This window comes from Vigna radiata, chromosome 2, assembly GCF_000741045.1.
Source record: "Vigna radiata var. radiata cultivar VC1973A chromosome 2, Vradiata_ver6, whole genome shotgun sequence".
In the NCBI taxonomy this organism is placed as follows: Eukaryota; Viridiplantae; Streptophyta; class Magnoliopsida; order Fabales; family Fabaceae; genus Vigna; species Vigna radiata.
The window spans coordinates 14,736,150-14,743,339 of record NC_028352.1 but is presented as its reverse complement, the minus strand read 5'-3'; positions in this window follow the sequence as shown (position 1 = coordinate 14,743,339).

Below are 7,190 nucleotides of genomic sequence, written 5' to 3'. Positions count from 1 at the left end.
CCATGTCAATGGTGAACTAAACCCTTTGTACTTGGGGGACGATGTAATCCTTTTGAAACTCTCTTATATCGAAGTTCTTATTTTATTCATGTACTTGTGTTATCAATAGTTTAGGTTTTCTTCTCTATACTTCAAGCTTGCATTTTTTAAATCATTCAATGTCATGATCTTTGATTTTGTCGATTTGAGCACATACAGGGGAATCTAGACATGAGGGGAATTCTCTTGATTATGAAATATTACCCTAGACATAGGAAGAGGACGGTCCATTGCTTTAAGATTTTGTTCACTGAAATACATGACTAATTACTAGGAAGACTAGAAATAGTAAACTAGTAATTGGGAGTAGGCTCTCTTCGCCGATACATCGGGTTTAGAGTAAATTAGAAAGTTGCATGAACATTGATAATAAAATAAGAATAATAGATATAGGAGAGTGGATTAGGATGAAATCGTAAACCCCAACAACACCATTCATTCATATCTTTATATGTCAATTGATCAAGTTTTTTCATTTGCATGTTTATTTTAGTATATGCATTACAAACCCAAAATTTAATCTTTATCAAGTCTTGAGAAATCAATTCAAATAAACGATTAGGCCTAAGAGTCCCTTGGGAAACAATATTCGGACTTACCATCTTTTTATTACTTGATACGATCTGGTACACTTGCCAAGGTGTTAACAGAAAGATTTTTTAAAGACTCTGATTTTGAAAACTCACCAATTCACCCCCCTCCTCTTAGTGTAAATTGAAGCCTACTTGTTTCTCAACAGTAGATACTTGACATAGGCAACTACAAAGAGTAGAGTAGATATGCATGTATTCAAGTATGTCTTTTTTCTTATCATTTTTTGTTATTTTGAAATGTTGTGCATTTAATGATCTTTAACTTGTGTTCAGAACAACTATGTGCTTTTAAAATTTTTCTATCGTTTAAACAATATTTGATTGTTTAAGCATTTCTGAAGAGATACAAAGTAGTTCATAAAGATTTCATCGTTGGATGAAGATGTCATTTTGTAACAAGGTATCGTTTAGCCTATACAAGATGTTTACTAACAGTGTTTTGTTTAGTGATCTCTATGTGGTTTAAGAGCGCATTTAGCAAGATGTCCTTCAACACATGTTTTTGGAGCCTTGTTTATATCTTTTGGCGTATTTACCAAAAACATCATTTTGCACATTATTTTGCAAGATATAGTGAGAGCTCGTTTTAGCATTGTTTAACAATGTATAACAAAAGCGTGTTTGGCAAGAATCTCTTATGATATATTGACATGTTTACTAAAATGCCGTTTGTTAGTGCGTTTGCTAAGATATCAATGTGTTTACTGAAGCTTTCCTTTAGACATTCATATTTCATAAGGCTTTTTCACATAACGTTTGTCTTTCAATGACATTATTTTTCACTAGATGATGCTTTGTCAAATGTTCATTTTGTTTATTTTTGTTCGTTAAACCTCAAAACATATGAGGACGTTAGACAATCCAACCTTGTCTTAGCAATCTTCCTCTCCTCTTATAGCACTTAATTAATTGTGTGACAACAACATTTTGTATTATATATCTTCTGAGGACTAAAGTGTCATCCTTTAGACTTAAGGTATATTCTTTCATTTTGTGCATATGTTCTTTAGACGATGTTGTAACGCTTGTTTCATTTGACAAATTTATGCCCCTCTTGCATAGCGAGATTCACTTAGACACTTTTATACCCATCACTTTATGAGTGTAAATGTATCTATAAGAATTGTGTCTTGACAAGCCTATGTAGGCTTTTTCAATTGATCTGATGCTTTTTCTCAAGGATATGTCATGTCATTTTAATTTATCTCTTTCGCTTTTTATTATTTATATGCTTTATGTAGCCTAAGATACATCCTTTGATTTTCACTCTAATTTGGCTTTGCGCTTCGATGATTCTATGTTATCCATTATCTGATGTTTAAACCCTCTTCCTTATGACTACTCGAGAATGGAATTTTGTTCTTTGTGAGATATATTTATGTTCCTTCTATTCTCCTAGATATTTGATTATCCAAGATTTTTTCATTTTATGTTGTTTGTTAAACTTCAAGACCAAAGATGTTTTAGACGATCCAGTCTCTCTCTAGATGATCTTGTCTCAACACTTTAATTGGGTAGTATGGCTCTACTTGAGTCAAGGACATGAAATTTTATGAAAATAGAATGTTTATGAAGTGAGAATTAACTCAAGAGGTGTCAAATTAACCAATTGAAGCTTAAAAGGGGAAATCTGGTTTCTGATATAACGTCGGATGACACTGATATTATTAGGCATCACTTGTCTAGTGGCTCTTTGGTTTGGATTTTCGTGGGGCACCACTTCCTACCATTGGGCATCATTTTCAGGATTTAAATCCAAGGAGCTTTGGTGGTGGTTTCGCTTAGCACGCCCTAGGTTGACTGGGTTAAAAAGTATTGGGCTCCATTTTGGGTGGCACTAGGCGATGGCCTTCTAGAGGCACCTTTGGATTACTGGCTTTAGGCGAAATTTTGTGGCGTTAGGAAGGATCAAATAACTTATCTTTTCTTGTGTGAAATTTTATCTGATGTGACATGGTGATTATTGGAATGTATTAAATGTTTGTGGATAATATGAGCTTTTTGGAATACAATGAGGTATGAAATGGTGAATGATATAGGGAATTCCAGGGTGGAAATCCTTTTGATATGTGTTTCTTTAGGTATGAATTGAAGTAGGGAAGCAGAAATGGAAGTTATCTTAACACTCTACTAATAATTCAAACTCATGTGAAGGATAATGGATTAGGAGTTGGGAGTAATAGGAGGTCAGAATCTAATGAACTGCTTGGAGTTCTAGGGACCCATATAAGATTAAACTTGTGGGTAGAGGTTATCCATCACAAGTGCTAAAACTTCTAAGTAGTTTGACATCAATATATTGCATTTGACTGATTGAGTTAAGAAGAGTCTTTGACTATATAGTTTATATCTATATGATTTTTTTGATTGAATTGTATTATGATACAACTTGCTTCATTAATATATGATGTTTCTATTGCAAATTACCTCATCCTATTGTGTATGTTGGCTCTATTATGTGTTGTGTTCTTTCTTTTTGTAATGACCATTTTGATGGTGTGAGCAAATAAAGATGCAGGTTTAGATGTACTTCTTCTAGATGAAGAGTCAGTTATTTGAGTTGTGAGGTGATATTAGATTATGTTAGATAAATAGTTTTAGCATAAAACTATAGTATAGAAGTTTTGAGATGTATATATGTCTTATATTATTATAATCCTATCTTTTGGATGATTGTATTGATACAAATTATATCTATATAAGTTGTTTCCTAATTATTTATAATGAAATATTTTATTTTAATAGTATATGCTATTAAAATATTACACCATAATAACGATTTGTAATATATTTTATTCGTGAAACATTTATAAACTTTATTATGTACAATATTAGCTCTAAAAGAATACACCTTACCAATAAATTTTAATATACTTTTGTGTTTTGTAAATAAATTGACTTTTGCTTTTATTTCTAATTTATTTTGTCGTTTTTATTCTTCAACTGAAAACCAAAGGCTTCATTTAGAAAGACTGAAAGACAAGATAAAATCACTAAATTTATTATGACTAGAAACAAAAAATTGCTATACTTGTTAAAGAACATAAAATCTAACCTATTATATTGGTGGGAATTTGTGGAAATGTAAATCATGTTCCAATGCCATATATATATATATAAAGCAATTCAACAAATGTTTTATTCAAGAGAAAAAACATACATCATTTCTTCTACATTGCTGCTATTTTCTCTGAGTACTACGCATATATATATATAAATCAATATAAATTTGGAAGAATCAGTTGCAGAAGAAGGAAATGAAGGGCCAAAAACAGCTAAAAAACTCAAAGGTTGTGAACATTGACTCAAGAAAATGATGGGAATACCACATCACTGATGCTACCAATAAAGGATTCCCTGTTAGTCTCATTTGTTAAATTTCTAATCACTACAATTGGTTGGTTAAGGACTCTGCATCAAATAGCACCAAGAATGTTCTGATGTTTCGTAAAGCTCTATTCATATATAGCTCTCTTATTATGCTTAATAATTTGCAGGTTTATGGTTCATTTTTCTGCTTATTGGTGCACACCCTCTATAGCCATGAATCCTTTCTTTCAAGAAATGGCTTCCACCTATCAAAATATTCACTTTCCTAATGTGGATGTTGATGTGGTCAAGGTAATTTTTCTGTGTAAACTATAGTGGGAAAGGTCACCATATTCCACAACTCTCATATTTTCAATTCATCTGTTTCTAAGTCAGTGCTTGTAATTGGCAGAACATGCTATGCTAACTGTTGTCAGTGAATATTATAAAGGGCTGTCCACAAAAACTATTTTCTAATGCAAAGAATCACTAGAGTCAAATTTTTGTAATCTATATTCTCAAAAAAAAAAAAATTGTTAGTTTGAAGCCTTTAAAACAAAACTTTTACTTTTAAGTTAAACATGTTTCTTTTTTCTCAAATTATTATAAAAAGTTATATTTCTTATAAACTAAAATATAACTTTTCCTTTGTTAAGAAAGATGCTTGACACATTAACATTAAATGTTATAAGGATTAAATACTTTGGGATTAAAGACATAAACTTTTATTTTTCTTTTCTAAATGTGTTCATAAAGAAGTTTTTCTAAACAATAATGAATAATTATTAAAGTGTGGTGATGTTAGAAAACGGTGACCTAGAATAGGTCATACATATCTTTTTGTTATCATTATATATGAATGGTTTGAAAGGGCAAAAGCTCTGTGCATTCCTGAGTATCTATTCATAGTTCTTATAACACTTTTTGTTCTACTGTTGTTGCATTTTGTTTATCTGATAAGTTGCCTCCAAGTTGGAAATAAAAGCCTCTGGTGAATGAGACTGTTCACTTTTTGATTCCAAACCCAACTTTGAGGTTATGTGTTATTGTTTTTAGGAAAATAATATTTTGACACTAATTTTTTGACACCATTTTGACACTGCACACGTGTTAAAACGTGATTTGACGATTTCAAATTAAAAAAAAAAACTTTGGTTTTTCTCTTTCAAATATGTCTTTGTCTCAGCTTTTTTTAATTTGAAATCGTTCTGTCACATTTTGACACGTGTGCAGTGTCAAAATGGTGTCAAAAAATTGGTATCAAAATATCATTTTCCCTGCTGTTTTTATGTCAGTAGACATAATATATTAAAATAAAGTTCATGTCTATTTTAACTTATAATAATGGCATTATTGGTGTTAAGTGTGACATTGCTAATGATATCAATTGGTTGCTTATAATATAATTTTGGTGGAGGGTTTCAAAAGGAAACATTGTAATGCATAATTGTTGAGTGTAAGTTATTCTCATGACCAACTTTTCTGTTGTGCTGCTGTGCATTTTGTGGCTCTATCTAGGAAGTTCTTCCAAGATGGAAATCAAACCTTTAGTGTATTCATTTTATTGAAATAATATCTTAATTTTTTCTGTTAACATTCTTTGTGGTCAATGCAACTTTCTTACTTTCTCATATATGTCATGTTTTAGATCAATTAGTTCAATTTCACACACCTTAAATGGTTGAATCCGATAATTAACTGATGGTTAAATACAGATTAACTTCTCAATCAAAGATATCATTATTGGTAAACTTAAGAATACATTTTCTTAACACTTTTAATGGACACATTTTGCTTTTACAAGTAATCAGGATAAAATAATTAAAAATTAAGAAGTAGGTTTCATATTTTTCTTGGTGATTTTTTAATAAAGTTTAATAAATAAGAATGTGTTTTAAAAAAATGTGTTGCTGGTATTTTTCTATAATAATATAATTTTGCGAGAAGACATGAAATGAGTGATTTCAATCCGGTCTAGAATAGTTTTATATAAAAATAATAAATAATGATCTATTCTAAGTATAAAAATATAAATATAATTGGATCTAATCTAATTAAAACCAAAATTTGAATTAAATGTAATGATTTTTTAAGAATTAGTTTTTAGTTTAGTTGAATGGTTAGAAAGAAATTTTATTTCATCATCTCTCTTGCACCTTTTCTCATGAAACTAATTTTTATATAAAATATAATTTTATTGAAGAAAAATTAGACACAAAAACAACTCTAAACTAATCTATAACATATAAACATGTAATTATTAAAAAATGTGACATCTCTCTAAAAAAAATATGTAAGTTTTGAGAATATAAAAGCATAAAAATAATAAGTTTACATATTAAACCAAAAATTTAGAACTGAATTTTCTTAAAATAAGGTTTTCATTGTAGTGTAGATGAAAACTAGATTTTCTTAATGAATTAAAAAGATTTAAATAAAAGCATCATAAACAAATATTATTTCTTTTCTCTCCATAAATAGTTAAGCCACGAAATAGCTATTTAGTGCAAATTAATCGTCATTAGTGCTATGTCCTAGTGTTCCATTAGGAAGACAAAAGAGTACATTGATCAACTATTCTTTCAACGATTCTCTGGAAAAAACAAATATTATTGGAAAGGAAACAAAATAAAAAGGCAAAAACACTTTCTTTTGTCAAAATTGCTTCTTAAACACATTCAATATATTCCCTTCTAGACTTGGGTCACATAATGATATTTCTAAAATGAACTCTTTAAATCCTATTGACCACTGGTATAAAATGTTAATTAGTCTTAAAATCCTAGTAAACTAAATTGGATATTTCTTAACTAGTATTTTTATTTTCTTTAAAAGGTAAACATTTAGTAAGCAAATATAAAAAAAAAATTACCATAAAAAATATCATATCCCAATACAACAAGTTTGAGATAAATGTAAAAATAAATTATACTTCAAATCACAAGGAAGTGAACTGGTTTAGAAATTGACTTATTGTGATTTAAAATTCCTTCTCGAAAACTCATATATATATATATATAAAAGATAAAAAATCACAATAATTTCAATGAATCAAAGAAAATCATCATAATGTAAAAAATAGAAAAAAACACAAAAAAAAAAAATAGATTGGACGAGTTTTAAATTTTTTTATTTATTTTCTTGTATTATCTGTACAAGCATTATTAAATAAATTATATATATATATATATATATATATATAAAGAGATAGAGATATGTATGTATGAATGTATGTAGACAGATAGAGAT